A 25,471-nucleotide genomic window follows, 5' to 3' on the forward strand; every position below is an offset into this window, starting at 1 on the left:
TCAGCGTGTGTGTGTGTGTGTGTGTGTGTGTGTGTGTACAAATACTTAGCTGTTCGTGAGGACCAAGAAGGACTAAACGCCCTCACAATGACAGGATAGTATCAAAATTCATCCTCGAAAATAAACAAACAAATAAATGAATAAAAACACACTACAAGAGTCTTTGTCCAAAGTTCACTCAGCGGCCATCTTGGCGATGCCCCAGGGGGCAGTTATTTTCAGTCGTACAAGACAAGACGGTTAGTCCGGGGGATAATGTAAAAAATAAAAAAAAATGTAAAAAATAAAATAAAAATCAAAACACAAACATGGGAGGTCACCTATACACTAAATGACCTAGAGGAAGTGTTCTGGACTTCATCTGGGATCCCGACGTCGTGCTGCTACGGTCCCCTCACAGGGTGCCAATACTTTCAGAGGGGACTGTATGTTACCTATCAGACTGCATGTACGGTGGTATTTTGTTTTTGTTTTTAAATCCATAAGTTCAAAGATTGTTTCAATCCAATTCTTACAACAAAAAAAAAAAGAAAGAAAGTATTTAACTAAGTAAGGGTGAATAGTAAAACGGTGAGTTTGAAAAAACGCTGCCACCTGAAGATATACACAAATAAAAGAATACGCAGAAGAGTATTATGATGTTAATATAGCAATATCGACATGATATTATCATATCTCTCATTATGAAGTTTAGTTCAGACTTTCTTTGTGTATTCTGTATAAGAAGGCAGAAGTACTCTGTACTTTCTCTGTGCTAACGCAGCTCGCATGCTAAGTCATTCCTCCCATAACCATGTCCTGTAAGCTATGATCGACGGATCAGACCATTATTGTGTCTTTTTATTATTGGGGGGGCGCGTATAGAAAGGCTATACGCTCGACTCGACTTCTTCTTGGCATGCTGGGAGCTTGGGGGTTCTGGAGTCCTGGTGGCAAGTTACATTTATGAGGTGTTAAGAATGTTCGGCTGTAAATGAGCGACGGTCTGCACCATCGTTCCTGCAATTCCCTGCCCACCCCCCAACCTCCGAGAAACAGACGCGTCTTGCGTCTAAATCTGGATTGTGAGGCCCTGATGACTATAACATCAGTGTTAAGCCCGCACTCCCTTCACGTCGCACCACAAACACACCTCCTAATGTGGGGTTTCTGACCGCACCCGCACCCCCACCCACCTCCGAACTCCCTACGTGGAAAACGTCTCACAGTCACATCTGACTCTGGTTTCTATACTGACACGAGTTTATATATGAAACGAGTCTCTAGATGAGTCTGGAGAGGTTTACGTGACGTATGAAACATTAACTCGACAGAGCAGCTTCAGAATAATCCGATTTGAACTAGACTTGACTGGTCCTAAGTTATGAACTTCAAAAATACATGTAAAAAAAATTACAGACTACAAAAAAGACACAAGAATTCAATGATCAGAGTCATGACCATGCAGAAATTGTGTGAATTTGTAATCATTATTCGTTTGCTTATGTGTAAGTCTTCCACATTTGTTTATTACATTTTTACCAAACGTTGTTTTCTGCGGTCTAATTGGTAACAGTGGCATTTTAGACAGAAACTATAGATCTGATTGGTTACAATGGCAGGTGAACAGGACCTGCAGTCTCATTGGTTACAGTGGCAATTTGGTTATGGAATTCTTATGGGTAAGCAAGGGTGGCTCGGTAGTTAAGGCTCTGGGTTACTGATCAGAAGACTGGACATTCAAGCCCCAGAACCACCAAGTTGACACTGTTGGGCCCTTGAGTATGACCCTACCAGCTCCAGGAGCTGTCCTGCCTCTCTGACCCCAACTTCCTAACAAGCTAGGATATGCAAAGAACAGATGATCACTGTACTGTAATGTATGCAACAAATAAAAGCTTTATTTGGGTACACTGGTCTTTTGGGAAGGAACTGCAGTCTGATTGGGTACATTGGTCTTTGGGGTAGGAAACGCAGTCTGATTGGGTACATTGGTCTTTGGGGCAGGAACTGCAGTCTGATTGGGTACATTGGTCTTTGGGGCAGGAACTGCAGTCTGATTGGGTACATTGGTCTTTTGGGCAGGAAACGCGGTCTGATTGGGTACATTGGTCTTTTGGGCAGGAAACGCGGTCTGATTAGGTACATTGGTCTTTTGGGCAGGAAACACAGTCTGATTGGGTACATTGGTCTTTGGGGTAGGAAACGCAGTCTGATTGGATACACTGGTCTTTGGGGTAGGAAACGCAGTCTGATTGGATACACTGGTCTTTGGGGTAGGAAACGCAGTCTGATTGGGTACATTGGTCTTTGGGGCAGGAACTGCAGTCTGATTGGGTACATTGGTCTTTTGGGCAGGAAACACAGTCTGATTGGGTACATTGGTCTTTGGGGTAGGAAACGCAGTCTGATTGGGTACATTGGTCTTTGGGGTAGGAAACACAGTCTGATTGGGTACATTGGTCTTTTGGGAAGGAACTGCAGTCTGATTGGGTACATTGGTCTTTGGGGCAGGAACTGCAGTCTGATTGGGTACATTGGTCTTTGGGGCAGGAACTGCAGTCTGATTGGGTACATTGGTCTTTGGGGCAGGAACTGCAGTCTGATTGGGTACATTGGTCTTTGGGGCAGGAACTGCAGTATGACTGTTTACAGTAGCTTTGTCTTGCTATTAGTTTCAATGCCATTGTGAGTAGGAGCTGTGGTTACAGCAGTGGACACAAACTGCTGCTCAGATGGTTACAGAGGCATTGCGGCCTAGAAAGGAGATCTGATTGGTTACAGTAACTATGGAGGCAGAAACTTACAGTCTACAAAGACAGGCAATAATCTCAGAGTCAGTTACAAGAACATTTAGAGCCTCTTATTCTTGACCAGAGCTATACCACAAGCTAGCAATCTTATAGCTTCGAAAGTGGCCAGTGACATGTGGAAATACTTTGACATAACTGAAGGAAGGGCAGCACAGAGCTGTATAGTATTCAGGGCTGTATAGAATGCAGCACTGTCATGTGTTTGTCCTTCGGACAAGTAAATTTGTTAAAAAAAAAAGGGGAAAAATGGTGGTGTAAATATAATTATTTAGAAGTAATATACACACATCAGTGTTCTATCAGCTCATTACACCGTAAGTCCTATTCACACCAGGACGATTTTCGCAGCGTGAAAAACAGTCAGTTTAACGCCCCAATGGCTGTCAATGGGGGTTAGAGTTTTTTTGACGCGCCACATCAAAAACTGGCCGACCAATGAGATTCGCACTTTTGTTCACGTGCCCGGAACCGCTTAAGTTACATAAAAGGACGACTTGATGGCGCTCAAGTACAAAACTGTCTTAAATTCACTTGCCCTGTACAAGTGGACACGCGTTAATGTCGAGCCCTGCAATGTATACAAAGTGACATCACCTCACATTTAAACATAGCATTTTCATAGCATTTTCATTCAGATGTTAGCCACACAAGCATGACTTGCTGTCGGTAGTTTTTTTTTTTTTTTTGAGAACCCAAACAGGCTATATAAATTTATTTCGGGGAATGAGAGTACTCGAACACATGCTTGTTGTCTCAGTCATGTATTCAACATGTTCAATTGACCAGAATGTTGGCACTGAGCCAATCAGCTTTGAGGGGAAATCTGAAATGTTGCTGCTTGTTAGCTCGAGTACACGCCTCACTGCACAGCTCGAAGAACACAGCATGAACAATTTCTCAGAAGTCCAACAAACAACTGCGCAATACATGGATTTGTTCGTGTGTCCTAGTTTAAGAGATTACATAGAGCTACATGAGGTATTCAACCCTTTCAGGGCTTAAAAATGTCTGTTCAAGTCGCAGGCAAGCGATATATCATGAGAAGTTCCTGCCAGTCAAAAGACACTGCGATTCCACAAGACATGATTTCTTTCATTTATTCATTTCTAATAAGTGCTCTGTCCTGGTTAGGGTTGTGGTGGATAGCCATAGCCAATCCCAAGGTGGGAATACACCCTGGATAGGACCCCAAGGCAATTTACAGAGCCAATCCACCAATCAGAGATGGAGGGAACCTGAAGAACCTGGAGGAAACTAACAGCAGCCCAAGCTCATGATTGAACCAGGGATTCTGGAGTTGAGAGGCAGCAATAGTACATACGCTGCCATTGCGCTGCACTGATGCCCCAACCAGAGCTGTTACAATCTGCCTATGCCACGGGTGTCTGATCTTATCCAGTGTGGCTGCAGGTTTTTTGTTTCAACCAAGCAGGAGTCGCAGCTGATAGTTGACTATCTGAAGGCTACGATCAACAGGTAGAATCAGGTATGGCTTTTGACTGACCAGAATGAGAACTAGCAGCCACACTGGCACTTTGCAGATAAGATCAGACACCCCTGGTGTGTGCTATCTGATTGGATGTGATGCGATGCGACCAGCAAGAACCAAAAGACACATTAAAATCATACAGGACCCTATGGGTTTCCTCAATTAAGGGCTGCAACGAACGATTATTTTAATGATCGATTAATCTGTCGATTATTTCTCCGATTGATCGATTAATTTGGATTACAAATTTTTTTTCCCTTTAAAAAAAAACAACTTTATATTTTGAAAACAAAAACAAAACAAAACAACTGATTGTCCACAAGCTTTAAAGCATTAAAAACGCTAGGGTTAGGGTATGGGTTTGGGTTAGGGTATGGGTTAGGGTATGGGTTTGGGTTAGGGTATGGGTTAGGGTATGGGTTTGGGTTTCTGTATGGGTTTGGGTTAGGGTATGGGTTTGGGTTAGGGTATGGGTTAGGGTATGGGTTTGGGTTAGGGTATGGGTTAGGGTATGGGTTTGGGTTTCTGTATGGGTTTGGGTTAGGGTATGGGTTTGGGTTAGGGTATGGGTTAGGGTATGGGTTTGGGTTAGGGTATGGGTTTGGGTTAGGGTATGGGTTAGGGTATGGGTTTGGGTTTCTGTATGGGTTTGGGTTAGGGTATGGGTTTGGGTTAGGGTATGGGTATGGATTAGGGTTTGGGTTAGGGTATGGGTTTGGGTTTGTGTTAGGGTATGGGTATGGATTAGGTCTAACCTAACCTAACACAGTCTCCACAGTGATGTCACAGACCCGAATTATCCATAATTATCATTTTATTTATCGATTATTATCGATTTTTATCAGTAAGTTGTTGCAGCCCTACCTCAAGTTGTTCTTTCAGGGGAATTCTTGAAGGTTATAAGAGCGAGAGAACCTACATCGTTGAAGTACAACCCAATACCCATCCAAAGAACTCTAGACAAACTGTTTTGTTTTGTTTTGTTTTTCAGGAAAAAATATTATATTATATTATGATATTCTGATAAACATGGAAACCAAGTACAGGTATTTACATCACTACCCTTTATAGCTAAATAGTGAATAAAATCTTTTTAGGCACATTAGGTAGCACTTTAACTGCAAAAAAAAAAAAAAAAAAAGAAAAAAAAAAAAACAAACAATAGAACATCTACAAGTTGTAAGAGTTCTACGGGTTGTTCCACTAGGGGAGACGTTAACATGTTTATGTAAAACCCTACAGTACAACAGAGGATATCTATTTCAAGGGTTAAAAAAAAAAAAAAGGATTCAAAGAATCCTCAAAGAACTACTGAGGAACGTGAAAAGCAACCTGTGTGCAAAACGATGAGCAAGAGTGAGCGACGGACCAGGCGGGAGGACAAACTGTCCATTGTCCCACTAATTTGATGATAGAGACCATTTCCAATCAGCTCAGTGTCTTTTGTTTCACAGAAAACCAACCACATGTCTCTCAGTCAGTGAACTCTAAATGATTTTTAATCCTGTCTGCAAAGTGGCCGGTCTGATCAGGCTGACAGACGCTTCCACTTGTTCACTTCATTCCCCCTGACTGGAATGGATCTCACCCACTTTGCGAGACGGCGAAGGACATCAGGACATTCTGAAATGTTTCCTCCAATATCTCCATGATAGCTAGCATTATTGAGTCAGAAGCTTCATTACATGAGGCCAGGATTACGCTACAATTACTTTCCTCTGATACAGTGAGACATGGGGCGTCGGTCCATCTTCAGTACAAGACAAAATGGTATCCAAATGCTGGTGAAGGACGACAATATTCGCATGGCCGTTTGGGTATCGGTATACTTCCGAACAAACAAACATCGACCCGAACAGTGTGAACGTGGATACACAGAGAAAGCTTTATAAACGTGTTGAATGTCCCAGACATGCTGAGACGCATGGTGGAATTGAATTCTTCCTTCCTGATTAGCACTGGCCTCGCTCAAAGAACACACTGGAAACACACAGCATAAATCCCTCAGCAAAGAATTAGAAATGGAGGCATGTCACATATTTCAACGGTCACTGGTTCACAGCGAGAGATCTTATTTGGCAACAGATCACTTAACGTGACGGTCTGAGGTTCTCCGGACTGGTTCTCTGCAGAATCATGTATATATAGGCCTCTATATGCATTTTATATATATATATATATATATATATATATATATATATATATCTCCATGGTGTGTGTAACTAGTACAAATTCACCCTAAAGTTTCCAAGTACAGCCCTTTGTAGAGCGTTCAAAGAAACATTCAAAGAACTTTTCAAGCACGCTTTTGGAAGAGTTTTCACGCTTAAAAATGGTCCGTAGAGAACCCTAGAACAGAGAACTTTCCTCTACAGGAAGCTTGGATCTTCCACTTGCTAAGAATCCTTGAGAATTTTTTTTTCCCCCACAAAGAAATGAATCTAATTTTGTTCCTCTAGGGGGAACCCCCTCAGTGAGTTTATGTAAAAGCCTACATTTATTTATTTATTTATTTATTTTTACACAATAAGGAACCCCTTAAGGAAGTTCTTCAGGTTGTTCCTCTAGGGGAACCCCCTAAAAGGCGTTTATGTAAAACCCTGCAACACATTTGTTTTTGTTTTTTCCAAATAAAGGAACCTGGGTTCTTCAGATTATTCCTTCAGGGGAACCTCATAAGGGCTATACAGAGGATCTCTCTCAGGAAAAAAAAAAACAACAACTTGTAAAGCTTCTTTACAGATCTAGAACTGTTAAAAGAACCCTCAGAGAACTTTTAAAGTGTTTACTCTTATTTCTCACCCAAAGTAGGGAACCACGTAGTTCCATCCAACGCCCTAAAGGGTTCTTCAGCTAGTCGCTAAAATAGAGGAGTTCCCTTTCAGAAAAAAAAAAAAAAATTGGGCTATCTATCCTAAGAGAATCATCTTGAGGAACCATTTTTAGTTTTTCTAATATTGTACATGATGGCTCTCCTTATTCTCCCATCCCTAACATGCCTAGGCAGCCTCACTCTTTATAGCAGTGATGATATCTGACAAGTCCACACTAACAAAAATGTGCAAGATGAATATCGCAGTCTGCTGCATGCCCGCTTATCAGCATACGTCTCACAGGAATTTATGACGTCACTGGTACTTACCAGCGTAGCTCTGAGATGTGTGTTTGGTTAGCTGTGTTCTCTGGGCTGGGTCCTCGTGGACGTCTCACAAGCACCCTGAGAGATGGAAAAAAACAGCACTGTCAAGAGTGGGAACGGAGGAAGCATGGGAATCGTGCGGCGTGTGAAAAACAGACATGATATAGAAGAGCAAAATAGGACGGAGGCAAATTCCCAAATCCAGCTCGAGGTTATCCATGACATGATGACAGCATGACTTCTTCACAAGTAATGTACCAGGATAGCTTGCTCTCTTCATCTAACCAGCTCTGGAAGCACCAATAAAATCCTCAGGGTTTTACGAACACCTACAGTATTTATAATTGCCCTATTAGACATGAGTAAACACACGGGTGTTAAGTCAACACTGGAAATTTATCCTGTATGACTCCTTCAATAGCTAGTTCATCCTCATCGTCATGGCGGCTCTATTCAGTGGGTAATTACAGTTAATAAGATCGCAGCAGTTAATCGGCGTGACGTCGCCCCGTTTTGTACCAAGAGTACACTGTGTACACTTCGAAAAGGTCTCGAACAATTGCCCGCCAATGCACACACAACTAATTATGTACTGTCTTCTCACACCCATCTGTCCTCGACATCTCACGCCCATCTGAGAACAAAAAGGAAAAAAAATGTATTGCTGTTGGATGATCTGCGGTTAGTTTGACAATAAAGCTTTTATGTTAAATGACTTAAGAGAAGTGTTCACACCTCGGCCCATGAGAAGTGTACACACAAGAGACACAAGAGAACTTGTGTGGAAGTAAGGAAGGAAAGAAAGAAAGAAAGAAAAGAAGGAATTGCAGCGACAGGGAAGGAAGGAAGGAAGGGAGGAAGGAAGGAAGTACATCAATGCAGATGGAAGGAAGTAAGGAAAGAAGGAAATGAGTAAAGGAAGGAAGTACAGAATCAAGGAAAGAAGGAAATGCAGAGACAAGGAAGGAAGTAAGGAAGGAAGGAAGGAAAAATGGAAGTACATTAATGCAGATGGAAGGAAGTAAGGAAAGAAGGAAATAAGTAAAGGAAGGAAGTACAGAAACAAGGAAGGAAGGAAAGAAGGAAGGAAGTACAGTGACAAGGAAGGAAGGAAAAAAGGAAGTACATCAATGCAGATGGAAGGAAGGAAGGAAAGAAGGAAGTAAGTAAAGGAAGGAAGTACAGAGACAAGGAAGTAAGGAAGGAAGGAAGGAAGGAAGTACATCAATGCAGATGGAAGGAAGTAAGGAAAGAAGGAAATAAGTAAAGGAAGGAAGTACAGAGACAAGGAAAGAAGGAAATGCAGAGACAAGGAAGGAAGGAAAGAAGGAAAGAAGTAAAGGAAGGAAGTACAGAGACAAGGAAGGAAGTAAGGAAGGAAGGAAGTACAGTGACAAGGAAGGAAGGAAGGAAGGAAGGAAGGAAAAATGGAAGTACATCAATGCAGATGGAAGGAAGGAAGGAAAGAAGGAAATAAGTAAAGGAAGGAAGTACAGAGACAAGGAAGGAAGGAAAGAAGGAAAGAAGGAAAGGAAGGAAATGCAGAGACAAGGAAGGAAGGAAGGAAGGAAGGAAGGAAGTACATCAATGCAGATGGAAGGAAGTAAGGAAAGAAGGAAATAAGTTACAGGAAGGAAGTACAGAATCAAGGAAAGAAGGAAATGCAGAGATAAAGAAGGAAGGAAAGAAGGAAAGAAGTAAAGGAAGGAAGTACAGAGACAAGGAAAGAAGGAAATGCAGAGAGAAAGAAGGAAGGAAAGAAGTAAAGGAAGGAAGTACAGAGACAAGGAAGGAAGGAAATGCAGAGACAAGGAAGGAAGGAAGGAAAAAAGGAAGTACATCAATGCAGACGGAAGGAAGGAATGAAGGAAGTTCAGACAAAAAGAAGGAGGCAAGGAAGTGCAGAGAAAAAAAGAAAGGAAGAGCAGCGACAAGAACATAAGCAAGGAAGGAAATCCCGAAAAAAGGAAGTACATCGATGCATATGGAAGGATGGAAGGAAGGAAGTGCAGAGACAAAAAAGACAGGAAGTGCAGAGACAAGGAAACAAGGAAGGAAATAAAGGAAGGAAGTACAGAGACAAGAAAGGAAGGACAGAAGGAAGTATAGAAAAACGGAAGTACATTAATGCAGATGGAAGGAAGGAAGGAAGGAAGTACGGAAAAAAGGAAGTACATCAATGAAGATGGATGGAAGGAATAAAGAAAGGAAGGAAGAAGGGAATGAAAGAATGATGTTAATTATACCCGTTGTGTTTTTACTCATCATGCTGTGTGTTATGAAAGTCAAGGCTCCAACGTGGTTGCAGAAGGGGTAGAATTACACACCTCGTACACGTTTTGACCAAATTTCCCCACTTTACAGCGCTTCAGAACACCACATTTATTACCGACCAGCTGACCGCAGAACTCTGAAGACGGTGCAACTGGTATAGAGACATTTTTTTAACATCTCTTATGAAACGTTGCAACACTCACTCGGAGGTTTTCAGAAGCCAGCGCTGTTTTGTTGTAAAACGGGGGCGTGGCCATATATATAAAGGACACGCATAGCCATGCTCACAACCTGTCCACTCGAACCTCAGACAGACGCTCTCGCAGAAATCTTACCCTTCTCTCAAGTACACCACATTCCCGTTAGATTGCTCCTCGCACAGGTTCCTCGCACAGCCCACAAACATCTGCAGCAGGTATTGGCATGTACATTCCTAAAATATCTGTCATCTAGCAAGCGCAGAACAGGCCTAGACATTCGTGACCTGGAAAACAAGGGTTGCTCCAGTGTGATCTAACACACCTCCATGCTCTCTCCTTCACACACACTCACACACTCACACACCAGCGGTAGCAGAGCTGCCATGCAAGGCGCTAACGTGCCATCGTGAGCAACGTGGGGTTCAGTGTCTTGCCTCGAGGACACTTCGGGATGTGGAGTCACGTGGGCCGGGAATCCGACCGCCGACCCTACGATCAGTGGACGACCCGCTCAACCTTAACACTTTGTCGATAACGAGTCTTTATTAATCACGTATACATTACAGCACAGTGAAAGTCTTTTCTTCGTATACCCCAGCCTGTCAGGAAGTTGGGGTCAGAGCGCAGAGCCATGATACAGCGCCCCCTGGAGCAGAGAGGATTAAGGGCCTTGCTCAAGGGCCCAACAGTGGCGGCTTGGCAGCACCGGGGCTTGAACCCCCGACCTTCCGATCAGTAACCCAGAGCCGAAGACTCATTATCATTATCCGATACTATGTGTAAACACTTTGCTTGGCACCTTGTGCACGTTTTCAATAAGCACGCTCGACGATGATGCTAGGCACGCCCGGACACTCTCTATTAAAGCTACAGTGTAAACATCATCACATCTTAAACATCACACGCAGCTTGAGGAGTTCGTTACTAGCGGCACACAAGCATTAATCCATGTAACCTCAGATAGATAAAACGATCCCTGATGTGCCTTAACAGTAATTAGGTTACTCATGTCAGTATCAATATTGGGTCTACCAAAAAAAAACAACAAAAAAAAAACCCCAGTTGTTTTTAAATCTTAAAGAGGATAGAGGGCATGATAGTGAAGACCTTGTGTCCAGGCTTGCAGGGTGTGTAAACAGCAGGAGGACGTCTGGAGGTACAGACCTGAGGATGGCCCTCTTGACATGGTTAATTCACCACCGATGAGCTGAGGTCAGAGGTCAGGTTGTCCGTTTCCTCGGCTCTGAAAATCCTACGCTACACGGTAAAGAAAAATCCACTCGTCTGGTCTGATCCATACTGCACCAGATACAGCTAAACCTGCTGCAATAACATTCACGGAAAGAAAAGAAAAGAAAAACACTTCTTCAGTCTTTCCTACCCAGTACCATATGCTGCACTGCCTAGAAGGCCACACACAAATGGAAATTCAGAAATGAAACTATGTACAGGAGTGCCAGTGGGGGGGAAAAAATCTAAGCAGGAAAACCGCAGGGCCGTCCATCACGGTATCCACAGCACAGGACGGAAATGGTCGAAAACCTTCACTACGAACCCTTTCTGCTGTTTGATGAGCGACACGAGTCTCCGCTTTTTTTTTTCCTTCTTCCAACAATTCATGGTTTTGTTTTCTTTTCTCTATTTTTTTTTTCTTTCTTCTTTTTTAATCCGATGAGTTGCCAGACTGTAGCCTAGCGGGCAGGACGACGCGAAGCAGAATGGGTTCCTTTGTGTCGCGTATCCTCGGTAAATATTCAATCCGAGTAGAACGACGATTAATGAATCGCACGCGCTGGACCGGTCGCGAAAAAGAAAAAATCGAACGGGAAAAAGTTTGGCGTCGAGTCTGACCTTTCCCTGTACATTCAGCTTCTTTAAAGGGATGCTCACATGGAAAAGTGGGGTTCTGTCTTTAGAAAAGGTCTCAGTGTCAGGTTGCCAACAAAGCCCGGGTCTTAATTACAGATCTGGCAACGGCTTGACGCTGGAGACAGATAGCAGATCTAAAGCCAGTGAGCTGAAAGCCTGCAGTATTAGCTTACTGTTTTGGGCAATAAATCCCCGTAGTGTTATTGAGCCTGTGAAGGGTGGAGGGTTTGGGAGAGGGTGGGGGTCCTCTTTATCAAACCTCTCACCATAGCCACAGACTGCCTGACGCACTCATTTATCAGGCGAGTGTCCGTTATCCTCACTCCATCTTTCTAAGTTCTGAGTATCGCGCCAACGCTCGATAAATCCAATCCTCTTAGAAACTCCTCGAAGTATCTGAGAAACATTCTACGCATTTCTGTTGCTGCTCTACGTCGTACCAGGGTGCTCTTGAGTCCTGGATTGTGATTGGTCAGAAGGTTATCGGTCCTTGATTGGTTTACTATAGCGGCAGGTCCGACAGTAGTTCCATCTGCAAGTCACTGAAAAGTTATCAAAAAACGTTAGGGCTTTCAGTTTCGTGTTTGTTTAGAGTATGGAAGGAGTCTCCAGTGTCGGCATTTTTTGTAATGCTCAGAGGTCAAGTTTTTTAGGTAGTTTTTTAGGAGTTTCCAGCTTTTTTTTTTTTAATGATCTTATTAACTTCACGAAAGCGACAAAGAGAGGCTGAAGAGCTAATGATCGTTTGTAGCTGCTATAAGGTAAGTGAGAACGAGAGCAAACTGGTTTCACTGAAGTCCCCCGAGGTTAAACGCAACCGTAAACGGATAAAAATGTAGTGAAATGTCGTATTTTACTAAAGGAATCTTCGTAATTGTCGGATGTGATCGCTGCGACAGAAGAAGAAGGGTGCAAACGCTTCAGGACGTGCTGTTTTTAGAAAAGAACCGAGGTCGAGATGGTAACGTCACGTCACGTCACGTCACGTCGCGTCGAATCAAATTTATCGTCGATTATTTTCCTCCGACGGCATGACACGCGACGTTTCATTCCTTACTATAGCGTGAACTAGCGTCGCTAGTACGTACGTCGTTTTATCCGGTGTGAAAACAAGCCGGTTTTAGTCCTCCGGCGGTCTTTAAAACCGAACCCCGTCCCAATTACGACAAATAAATAAAGAAATAAAGTTTTGCCAGCAACACACTTTTGCAAAACATCCCTCAGTGGACGTTTTGAGTAAAGAAACTCTCCGTGAAACATGATGATCCAGCACAAAAAAAAAAAAAGGTCTAGCTAGCATTTGGCCCACCGCAGCATGTAGCGCTCCCCCCTCCCCCTCCTTGATACGCACCTCTAAATGCAGAGGTAAGCTTTTTCTTCGCATCATCAAGGGAATAAAGTGCTGTAAAAAAAAAAGAAAAAAAAAAAGAGAGAAAAGTTATCTAGGTCAACACTGTGACAATAAGATTAAACTCCCGAATGTCAGAGGAAATCTACTGACCAAACATTATTCCGTAAAGCCGACAGATCCCAAACAGCTGAAGAAAGGGAAAATAAAAATATTTCTTTGCGCTACACGACTCTCCTCGACACAGTCATCAATCCTGAAGGAGCACAGCTCAGTCGTGGTTCTGTTTGTAAAGAAATCCCCTCTCACGACAAGTCCAATACCAAGAACTCCTTCGAACGGCCTTCTAATCCACGTGGAGTCATCGAAGATAGAGGAGGAGGTTTTTACTGACGGGGGTTTGTATATAAAACGCACGTCCTATAAACTCGACTAGGGGAAAATGAACGCCATCAGAAGTGCTCTTTAAAGCGGGCACTGGCAGTACAGGACGGCTAGTTCGAATAAAAAGACGTGTGTTCGCACAGAGCGTTCGAGGTGATCGCTAGAAACGCTACGAGATCATCCGTGTTAGGGTTGAATTAGAGAAGGATTTGAGACGTGAGGATCTCAGACGATTCATGGTTTACGATTATATACGGTGAAAATTGAATCTGTTATACGAATGTTTACAGATATTTGCTCATTATTTTTATGGAACTGAATTTACTGCATGGACCTGATTAACCTGATGAAAAGTTACATGTCAGGTGTGATGCGCGGGGGGGGGGGGGTTCTGGTTTTTTTTTTTTTTACATTTCTTAGCATGTTATATCACTTATATTAAAAAATAAATGGATTGTCTAGCCATGTGACGGGGAGGCAGCCTGTCCAGGGTGTCCCCCGCCTCGTGCCCCGAGATGGAGGGATGGAGGGATGGATGTATTTATGGATGGATGAATTGATGTATTTATGGATGGATGGATTTATGGATGGATGGATGAATGGATGGATGGATATATGGATGGATGGATGGCTGGATGGATGGATGGATTTATGGATGGATGGATATATGGATGGATGGATGGCTGGATGGATGGATGGATGGATGGATGAATGGATGGATTTATGGATGGATGGATGGATATATGGACGGATGGATTGATGGATGGATTGATGGATGGATATATGGATGGATGGATGGATGGATGGATTTATGGATGGATGGATGGATGAATGGATGGATTTATGGATGGATGGATGGATATATGGATGGATGGATGGATTTATGGATGGATGGATATATGGATGGATGGATGGATGGATATATGGATGGATGGATGGATGGACATATGGATGGATGGATGGATATATGGATGGATGGATGGATGGATAGATATATGGATGGATGGATATATGGATGGATGGATGGATGGATGAATGGATGGATGGATATATGGATGGATGGATGGATGGATATATGGATGGATGGATGGATGGATGGATGGATTTATGGATGGATGGATGGATGGATGGATGGATGGATGGATTTATGGATGGATGGATGGATGGATTTATGGATGGAGGAATGGATGGATGGAGGGATGGATGGATGGATGGATTTATGGATGTCGGGATGGATGGATGGATGGATTTATGGATGTCGGGATGAATGGATGGATGGATGGATGGATGGATTTAGGGATGGGGGATGGATGGATGGATGGATGGATTTAGGGATGGATGGATGGATGGATGGATTTAGGGATGGATGGATGGATGGATGGATGTATGGATGAAAGGGTGGATAAATGGATTGTCCATGTGTAGGAAAAGTATGAGTTTAAAAACAACGGATGAAATGTTATACCTCAAGAAAAAAAAAAAACTTCCAATATAATTCAAAAATTGTTAACAATCAGGTGAAGAAGATATCAGAAAATATCATGTTTTAATAATATTCTTGACATGTATATACGCAGTTTAGGACTGATTTCTGAAGTAAAATGATTTATCTTAAAAAAAAAGAGAGAAAAAAAGAAAATGTAGTATGTCCCTTTTTTTATTTGTACTGTTTTTGAGTAGACATTTTGTAATGATGTACCGTAACAACGCTTTACGTTACAGCTTCCCTTTGAACTGTTACGAAGCTCTGACACTTCAGGTTGTGAATGAAGGCCAGGTTTCACTCAAATGAACGCTTGTAGTTCTACAAACTTTTGCAAAGCAGATCTTTTTAAAATATATAAAGCGTATACATCATACGTAGTAAAGTAAGATAAATAAAGAGTGGTTTTCTGCTGGAATGCCTGCGTAAGGCGAGGTTCAGACGACACACGGCAGTCCAAATATACCGTAAACGTACCATAAAAACCCCATGATGGATGCATGTGAAACATCAAAGGCTGGATGAATTCTTTAAGCTCGCTGCAGTCTGACTGGCTGAACACACACACACACACACACACACACACACACACACCAGACGGTCTCCTGTCCACCAGCCAATCAGAGCTGGCTGTAAAACGCCTCGTAAAAGATATTTGTCCCTTCCTGTGAGATTTGGTTTTCTATTGTGATCCCTGTTCACAATTAAACAAACAGCACAGAGAGGCATTCCTCGAGCATCAATAAAGTCTAATCACACAGAGCGCTCTCTCTCTCCACACACACACACACACACACACACACACACACACACACACACACATCATTATCATCCTGGGTTTAATTTCAGTTTAATCACAGCCTCTGAGACAGTAAGTGACTCCAGAAGCATTCAAAACATTCAGTAAAGAGCGTCTCAGGCCAAGTTCCACCGCTGGCATCCACCAGCGCTCGCTGGTTCCTCGCCACGGTCGGCCTGGCTACACACACACACACACACACACACACACGTGCGCGCTTTCTCTTCCACTGTACGAGCTACAGACAAGCTGAGATGACATCAGCACCACGGCAGATCGCATGGCTGTGAAGAAGAGTGACGCAGCGAGAGGAATGATTGGACGTTCAAAAAAAAATAAAACCACAAGATGTGAAATAGACCTGCACCTGTCTCCAACCGGGAGGAGGGAAATATAACATTTACATGAGAGACGACATGAAATACACTGATGTCATCGTCATCATCATCATCATCATATAAGCACAAAGAGATAAATAAACAGACAGACACATAGATAGATAGAATGACAGACAGATCAACAGAGAGACAGACAGACAGATACATGCAAAGAGACAGATAGAGAGATAAATGTAGAGACAGACACATAGATAGATAGAGCGACGGACAGATCACCAGACAGACAGACGGACAGAACAACACACAGACACACAGAAAGACAGACGGACAGATCAACAGACAGACAGACAGACAGATAAATGCAAAGACAGAGAAACAGACAGATGGAGAGATAAATGAACAGACAGAGAGACAGACAAATAGACAGATGAATGAACAGACAGAGAGACAGATAGATCAACAGACAGAAAGACAGACAGAAAGAACAACAAACAGACAAGCAGAAAGACAGACAGATAGATCAACAGACAGAAAGACAGACAGAAAGAACAACAAACAGACAAACAGAAAGACAGAAAGACAGATCAACAGACAGAAAGAACAACAAACAGACACACAGAAAGACAGAAAGACAGATCAACAGACAGAAAGACAGACAGAAAGAACAACAAACAGACAAACAGAAAGACAGACAGATAGATCAACAGACAGAAAGAACAACAAACAGACACACAGAAAGACAGACAGACAGATCAACAGACAGACAAACAGACAGATAGATCAACAGACAGACAGACAGAAAGACAGATAGATCAACAGACAGACAGACAGAAAGACAGATAGATCAACAGACAGACAGACAGAAAGACAGATAGATCAACAGACAGACAGACAGAAAGACAGATAGATCAACAGACAGACAGACAGATAGATAGATCGATAAACAGACAGACACAGAGATAGGTACGGTAGGTGTTTTTTTTTTTTTTTAATCTTAAATATATGCAGTAATAAATATGCAAATATATATTTGTAAAACAAATAAAAAATAATAAGTAAATAAATAAATAAATCAAGAACCTCAGCACATGACATAACTAATGATGCATGTATAACGGATCCTGACATTCACGTGTTAAACTAAACCCGGGACTGAGTAGTGCCGGCGCAGACGCGTGTGCTCTGCAGAGCTGCAGTGCGGAAACGACATGACGAGCAGTAAAAGCTCAAAAAAGAGGAGGAAGTCTATTTATGCTCCTGTGCCGAGGTCCGTGATGTACCGTTTAATAAATTATTCACTTTGAGGCTCTTGTTGGCTTTTTTGATCTAAATTGTATGGCAGGTTGCATCAGCGGGGAGCCGAGATAACCTGATACAGTGGGAACACCGCGAGTTAAACAGCTGTGTGTGTGTGTGTGTGTGTGTGTGTGTGTGTGTGTGTGTGAGAGAGAGAGAGAGAGAGAGATCCAAGGTCCCATTCTGTGATCAGCTTCTCATGACTGTGGTCCAGCAGGACCTCCGAGTACAAGGACACGCACTGCCGAAAACCCAACAACAACAACAACAACAACCAGGGTCCAATTTGAAGGGAGGTACGAGAAGAAGCCATGTTGTAAAACTGCGAACATAACTGTTACTCAGTAAATGTTTTTGTAGATCAAAATGAACTGAAAATTGTACTTGCGTACTGCATGTTTTATAAACGACAATCAGCCATAAATGATCAAACACGTACAGGGTACAGTCGGTTTGCTTAAGGCCACACCCACAAATCTCCATAAAAGGCACAAAAAAAAACATCACAGAGCTGAAAAGGACAAAATGTCGAGTAAACGGTGAAATAGCGCCCCCTACCTGCACTAAACCGTCCAGTAATGCAGCTCAGCAACTGCCTTGATTCAGCTCACACAGACCCACACTAACTCCTCCTCCTTTTATATAGCGCTAATCGAATGACTAGTCCTATTTATCTAGACATAGTGCTGAAACATGTGACTTACGTCCTCTAGGTCAGCGCTTATTCCAAACACCCATTTCCATCCCACTTTTTCCGCACCTTGTTTTAATCAGTAGCCCAACTTTTCCACCTCAACCAAGTGTATAAACCTTTTTTCGGCGATATCTTGGTGTTTTTATTCATATTTTCAGAAATTTGCATAAGTGATTAAGACATAGATGGAAAACCCGATTACGTCACGTTAAGGCTGGGTAGTTTTGTTGTTGTTGTTGTTGTTGTTGTTGTTGTTAGATCCTGGACAAGATGAGCGTTCTTGTCAGTATGAGATGTCAGATCACACTATACTGATCACAAGTGGAAATTGGAGAATTATAAAGTTAAGTGTACAGCTCATATCAAGATATTTTCAGAAAAGATTCAGATTTAAATTCACCTCCAACCGCTCCATCGTGTAAACCCACCACGCCCCTCACTCATCACTCACGTACTGTAGAAATGCCACACGTGCCCTGTGTGTATTCCTCGAGCAGTACCGGAGCCTTTACAGGGCCTGTTAGAATGGTGGGAGTGGTTAGCACGATCGCTTCGAGGGGAATGAGGAGATCAGGGTCACCACGGGGTCACCTCAGGGTCACGACCCGGCCTTACTTACTCTTACTTCTGCCCACTGGAAGATGTTTCCACACCCTGAAAGATCTGATTCCCATGCCAGGCAGAGCGAGCGGGCTGAAGTCAGTGTTTGTACGTCACATAACGGCGTCGTTATTGAGGTCAGAAGTATTTCCTCCGTGGAATTCTGGCGTGCGCGTGTGCTCCAAAGCAATCAAGAGTCGCTCTTGACTGCCAGGAGGATTTTCCAAACAGTGGCTGCCTTCGAACGCGTCTTAATGATTTTCCCCGCGCCCGCACCCTCCAAGCCGCGTGCCATACGCACGTATTCCTCTCATCGCTTTCAACAATTGATACAAGTGGGGTTTTTTTTAAAGCACAACGAAGCAGTGTGAACGTGTCTTGTGATTTTAGACACGCTGCACTTCAAACGGACCGTCTATAACCAAAAAAAAAAAACAACAACAACAACTCTGCCACACTCTGGGCATGATCTGGTATTGAGAACTGCAGAAAAAAGAACTTGCGGCTTTCTATCTGTACAAACAGCTCCGGACCAGACTCGTGCTATTTATAGAAGTCCAAGCTGCGGTAATCCTCAGCCAAACACAGCATGAAAGCAAAACCCACGAGCTACAGTAGACTTCAAGCTATCACTAGCGTGTGGTACTTTCTGTCAACAAACACGACCAAGTAACACTCGCTTTAATAGGACGAGGCCATTTGACTGACTTTCTCACGTCCGGTCCGAAAACACGTGAGGGGAAATCTCGTTTAACACCCCTCCCCCACGCCCACCACCCACCCGTTCCAAACGAAGACGGGACGCCAGAAAGTGTTCACCGGTCCGCCGACTATATCTTGCTTCTTCTTTTTTTTTTTTTTCCCCAGTGTTCGAAAGGTTTCTTTTCTCGGCGTAGAGAAGTGTAAAGATTCTGAAGCCTGTGGCCAGAAAAGTGCCTCGTCGATCAACGGGCTCCATTCTATTCTGTCGGATTCTCAAATCCGCTAGGTCAGAAGTCGTTGATTCATTCTCCCGGAAAGTAAATCGCAGGTTTGTATTAACGGGGTTATTTAAAAAAAAAAAAAATTCCGAACGCGTTACCGTCGCTATAGCGACAACCGACACAGGAACTTGTACGGCAGGCCGGTCTGGATTTGCTGGATTTAACAGTCGGTACTGCGAGGTGTTCTGAAAGGAGATGTTTACTGAACGTTTACGGAAGGGGTCTCCGCTGTCAAATTTAATCTCACGTCGTTTATAGCTGCAATTCGTTCGTTCATAAGAGGAACTCTTTTCTCTGATGTCTAAATAATAAACGCATAAAAAAAGTACAATAGTACAATAGTCATACCACCGTCGACGCGTTTCCTTTCTGTCACGTCTCTACGTTATATTAGTGTGTTCGCTTTAACACAGACTTCCAGGGAACGTTCTGTACTCGGGCACGCTGGCATGTGTGTGCATGCGTGTGTTCATGGTGTCATGACAAGGGCGTTCATTGTTATTACACACTACTGAAAGGCTTAATTCAGACCGGTGACACAAGCGTAATACACACCAATCAGATCACAGAGGGTAAAGGAGGAGAAACAGAGGGAGACGTTCAGGCCGCGCTCACAGCCGGACGGCGTACGATGGGTCGGGATTTAGACTTAAACGATACAGCCAGCTTTGTGAAAACCGCAGTTTAAATCAACTCAACAGCTTAGTAATGGACAGCTCGTGCTCGCTGCAGTGCTTTTACAGTGCGAACTGATTAGCATACGGTAACCGGATCTGTGTGTTTCGAACGTTGCGTTCCGCGTTCAACAAAAACACAGCGGCACGATGAAAGAAAAAAAAAAAAAAATCGAATAAAAATGCGTTTAATGCCACGTAAGCTTATTTCTTGGCTTGAATGTGATTCTTCGAGCTGACTGTGATCATTTTCAACCAAATGTACAGGGGGATGAAAAGCTTAGCTTAGCTGAACGAACCTTAACGCTATTATGGTGTGTCAGCTCACATGAGACTGGAGCTCGTGCTTTCTGCTAGCGCTTTCTATTATTCTTCAGATCATTCACACAGGGTTTTACTGCTTAACGTTAAAAGCCTCTACATAACTGCTATCGTATGATACGATACGCTCTAGGCTAGTGAGATCGTCTGCAACCCAATATACGATCGTGCGCCCTGAACTGAAACGTGTAAAGTACATTCAGGGCTGTAAACAAACCAAACCTACAGTTATTACCTGTAACCAAGCTCACTATACAACCCGAAGTCAGTTATATAAACGACGCGTGTATGTGCTCTGAGCTGAACCGCACCTGAGACACTTACGGAATTCTTGTCGTGTATAGCGCAGTCCCTTAATAAACAACACGTTCTTCGGTTTTCTTAATGTTTTGCATGCAAGGATATTCCACGTGTGGCACGGATTAATCCGACTGGCTGTACGGACAAGGGAAACTAAGCTTCATGAGAGAAAGGCTCTCGTGAAGCTTACTTTTTTTCAAGAAACGTTTCAAATCGTCCTGCGGTTACAGATTCATCGGCAATTCCCGATACGATCACTATCCCTATCACGAATCGTCTCGGGCCTAGGACAATCACACTAACGTATCATGCGCGATCAGCTATATCATTGTTTATTCAACGCTTTTGGGAAGTGATGTAAAAGCCAAAATTGTCGTGTATGTGAATACGTGCTTCTTATGCACCTTTCCTGCTACCACAAACAGGCGTCTGCTTAGAATTAAAGGCGTAAGACTAGTATTTAAAATAACAGCGATTTAGGGGTCCGACCATGGATTCTAGTGCTTGGACCCCTAAATCGCTGCTATTTTAAATACTAGTCCAAAACATGATTCATGGGATTCAGTTAGAACAACAACAACAACAACAACAATACTACTACTACTAATACTACTACTACCACTAATAATAATAATAATAATAATAATAGTAATAATAATGCTCTCTGTGTGGGGTTTCCTCTGTTCTCCTGGGTCTCCAGTTTCTTCCCACCTCCCAAACGCATGTGTAGCAGGATTATCTACTCTAAGCTGGCTATGATTTTTCTGTTACAAAAAAAAATTACACATAAGAACATAATTATTTGGTCTTGGCTGAGATCAGTGTGGGCTTAGAACTCTGTGGTGACATCTTGCTTTCATTGAACTGTCAGTGACTTAGCGTTTCCTGTTTAGCAAAACAGGTTTATATTCATATTTACGGCAGACGCACTTATCCAGAGCGACTTATATTTATCTCGTTCATACATTTGAGCAATCGAAGGTTAAGGGCCTTGCTCGAGGGCCCAACAATGGCAGCGTGGAAGTGCTGGGATTTGAACTCATGACCTTCTGAGCAGAAAACCAACACCTTAACCATTGAGCTACCACTGCCGTAGGGTGCCGAGAAGTATAGTTAAGCAGTGAAATGTGTCATAGAGAGAGAACCCACTGTAAAATCACATGGCCTTTGATTTCATCTGGCAGTTTCCTTCCTCAAACACACACACACACACACACACACACACACACACAAACACAGAACCTGCACCTGACTGCACTGAAAGCTTGTTTGCTCCTCGATGGATTTGCGCATGTGTGTGTTTGCTCTCTACCCCTCTATGTGGCCACTGAGACACATGTTGACGCACTGCAATAGAAAAAAGAAGAAAAAAAAACCCTGATAAAACACAGGAGAAAAAGAACGAGAGCTTTCCTGCAAATACATTTTCACCTCGGAGGATTCGGGGTCTCTCTGTGAAAATCCTCCACTTCCAGTGCTCCAGGAAAAGCAGAGCTGCCGGTTGGTACCGCGATTAATCTGGCATTGAGCTGACGTGCTGTAATAGCATACTTCACTCCCTTGAGCATGAGCGAGACACGGGAAGGGGAACGAGAGGACGTGGACACACCCGTATTTGTCTTAGCACAGCTCCAGGTTCAGGGCTTTCACAAAAGTCGGGGAAAAATGTCAAATCCTTTTATAACGATGTCGAAGACATTTTCACAGTATGCAGGACATATCACAAAGTTTCATTATGCAAATAAGGTTAACAAACACGTTCCACCTGTTACAATAGGATTTAGGAGTTCTAGCCTAGTTGTGTGTTTCGGGTATGTAGCATTCAATTGAAAGAAGCCCTGGGCTGGATAGCAGAAGCCCAGGGCTGCATGGATATAACCTCAGGCTGGACTGGGGAAGCACTGTGCGGCACGGTTGAAGGCCCGAGTCTGGAAAGAAGAAGCAACTGACTGGATGGAAGGACCCTCAACGTGAAAGAAAGAAGCCACAGGCTGGACAGAAGAAAACCTGGAGTGGAGAGAACTTGTCTCGGATTGCACAAATCGAGCCCAGGTCTGCATGGAAGAAGCTCGGGCTGGTCAGACGAAACCCCAGGGTGGATGGAAGGAGTCCCAAGATGGACAGAAGAATCCCTAGGCTGCACAAATAGAGCCCAAGTCTGGATAAAAAAGGCCTCGGGTTGCACAAAAGAAGCAATCAATGGATCAATGGAAGAAACTCTAGGGTGGGTGGAAGAAGTAACGGCTTCTTACGTCCATCTCGGGGTTTCTTTTGCCCAAATTGTGGCCCAGCTTCTGAACTCTAGGGATTCTGTCCTCCAGTCCTGAGGTTCTTATGTCCAGCCTGGCACTTTGCTCTATTCCAAGGATCTTCTGTCCAGCATGAGGCTTTCTCCATCTATTTCTGATAGTCGGGAACTTCGTCTGTCAACCCAGGGCTACTTCCCTCCTGCCTCAACTTGTTCTTTCCCTTTCCAAAGCCACATCCCCAAAAACACATGGCTAGAATGCCTAAATGCTAGTGAAAGAGGAGATTTTTTCATTTTTTCAATTAAGAGACAGTCTGATTGAGAGGTAAGTCCTGATCCGTTTGATTTTGGTGATCCATATGATGTGCGTTTCTTTACTTTAACAGAGCCTGAGGCATCACAGCGACCAGAGCTTCTCCTCGGGTACTATAGGTACTACAGATACCTACAGTACTCTCAGATAAGCAGATTTATCATGATATTAATAGGACATGTTCATATCACCCTGTATGACATACGACACGGCACAGCAACGCCCTCGTCTCGTCACCCGGTGTCCGGCTGTGCCTGAGTGACACGAGCGAGGGGCCTTTGTCCTGAGCAAAAACAACACTGATGAAAGAGACACAAACATAAGGAGCTTTATGGGCGGCAGGCACAAGGCTGGCTTTGTTCTGAGGTGCGAGGCTGAGCCCACTCCAGCACGTGGGAGCGAGTGAAATGCTCTACGGAGGAGAAGAAAGAGATGGAGGAGGACAGAGAAGTCGGAGTCAGAGCAGAACTTGGTTTAGTGTTACTTTACAGATCCTAGACCCTGTGATCTTTTCATGTCTCATACTGGACCTAATCCGGCCCTGAAGGCTGAACACATCCACAGGCGTGTGAAATGACACTGCACAAAGAACTGCATACTTACAGTACAGAAAGAAGCTTGCTTTTAGGCTTTTGAGATTTGGAATCAGGATCTCCAAGCGACTGATCTTTAATAGACTGATCTTCGACAGAGTGTTATGGTTTAGCAGACATTTTTGGCCAATAGCAATGAGATTTGGGACGTGACGTGTTCTCCTGGCTAACACGTTGCCACTATGTCCTGAGATGAGGCCCTGAGGATCACCTGGCCCGTCCTCACATGTATCAGCTCAGCAGCTCATGCTGGGATAAAAATACCCCCTATAGAAGGACAACGAGGAAACTCGAGCCCGCATGCTAAATGTCACAAACAAAAGGCTGCCTGTTCGGACAGTAAAGCAAGACGGAGGCTATATGCAGGTTTCGGGAAAATAACGACTCCTATCAGACTAGGAGAAATCTTGTCATCTGAGATTTGACGAGAGAACGAAATCCCTTGAGAAGGGCATCCCTTTCAGCCTGCATGATCCTATGACCACACCCATCATTTGAAGCTGGTGTAGCACAACATTATGGAAGCTGAGGAAGCCTGGGAGGTCTGTGTTGGGATTCTGGGATATCAGATTTGTCTCAGCTGATCTCCAGGAGCTTGGCTGTAATAAAATCAAACTGCACATCCAAGCATCGAAGCGTAGCCTTGCACCATTGTTGGCAAGCTCGCTACGAAATCACGTGACTGCACACAGTCGAGTTGTTTTCCAAGCTCGGCGTTTTTTGATGAAGCTGAGACGAGAGGAGGTGGATGGCATGGAGACATGATTGATGAGGATTCCAGGAATCATTCATAACTATATAGGCTGCCGTGGGTTGAGTAATAAAGAAGTCTGACACACACATACAGATTTAATGAGAACCCCTGTGGTGAGTCACTTAGCAACACACATCTCCAACTCTTGGATTTAGAGTGATTCTTCTTCTCAGAGTCTATCCCAAAACGGAGGGAATATATCAAGTGCCTGAGGCACACAGAGGCTCTTTGAGGGAAGGTTTTGGTACACCACAGTGGTCTCAAGACCTGAGTTTTATCTAGGCCAGAGCAGATCACATTACACTGGCAGCTTTCCAGCCTCAACAACCAATAAAGCAAGATTGCTGAAGAGGTTATGGGCAGGTGAAGCCACACTTCTTTCAGTCTCAATAAGATCAGCCAGATACAAACAGATATGAGCTCTGAAAGTGAAATGCTTACCACTCGACTATTTGGGAGTTTTTGTTAAAAAGCCAACGTTTAAAAGGAAGGGAAACGGCATACGAAATATCACATGCGATTTCAGACGAGCAGATCTGATCTGATTCCATCAACAAATGGCCAGTCAGGGAAAGCAGAC

At 43.5% G+C, this 25,471-nt stretch overlaps 1 protein-coding gene across 2 annotated transcripts in view; it reads right to left on the reverse strand.

Annotated features, from left to right (window-relative positions):
• The window catches only part of thrab (thyroid hormone receptor alpha b), a 159,043-nt gene that overhangs the window by 90,726 nt on the left and 42,846 nt on the right, over nucleotides 1–25,471 (reverse strand). For both annotated transcript variants that reach the window (XM_053639960.1, XM_053639959.1), the window contains exon 2: nucleotides 7,424–7,498. The gene's annotated coding sequence lies outside the window, so the exon portion shown is untranslated. The remainder of the gene's footprint in view (nucleotides 1–7,423; nucleotides 7,499–25,471) is intronic.

Source organism: Ictalurus furcatus, chromosome 13, assembly GCF_023375685.1.
Source record: "Ictalurus furcatus strain D&B chromosome 13, Billie_1.0, whole genome shotgun sequence".
Lineage (NCBI taxonomy): Eukaryota > Metazoa > Chordata > Actinopteri > Siluriformes > Ictaluridae > Ictalurus > Ictalurus furcatus.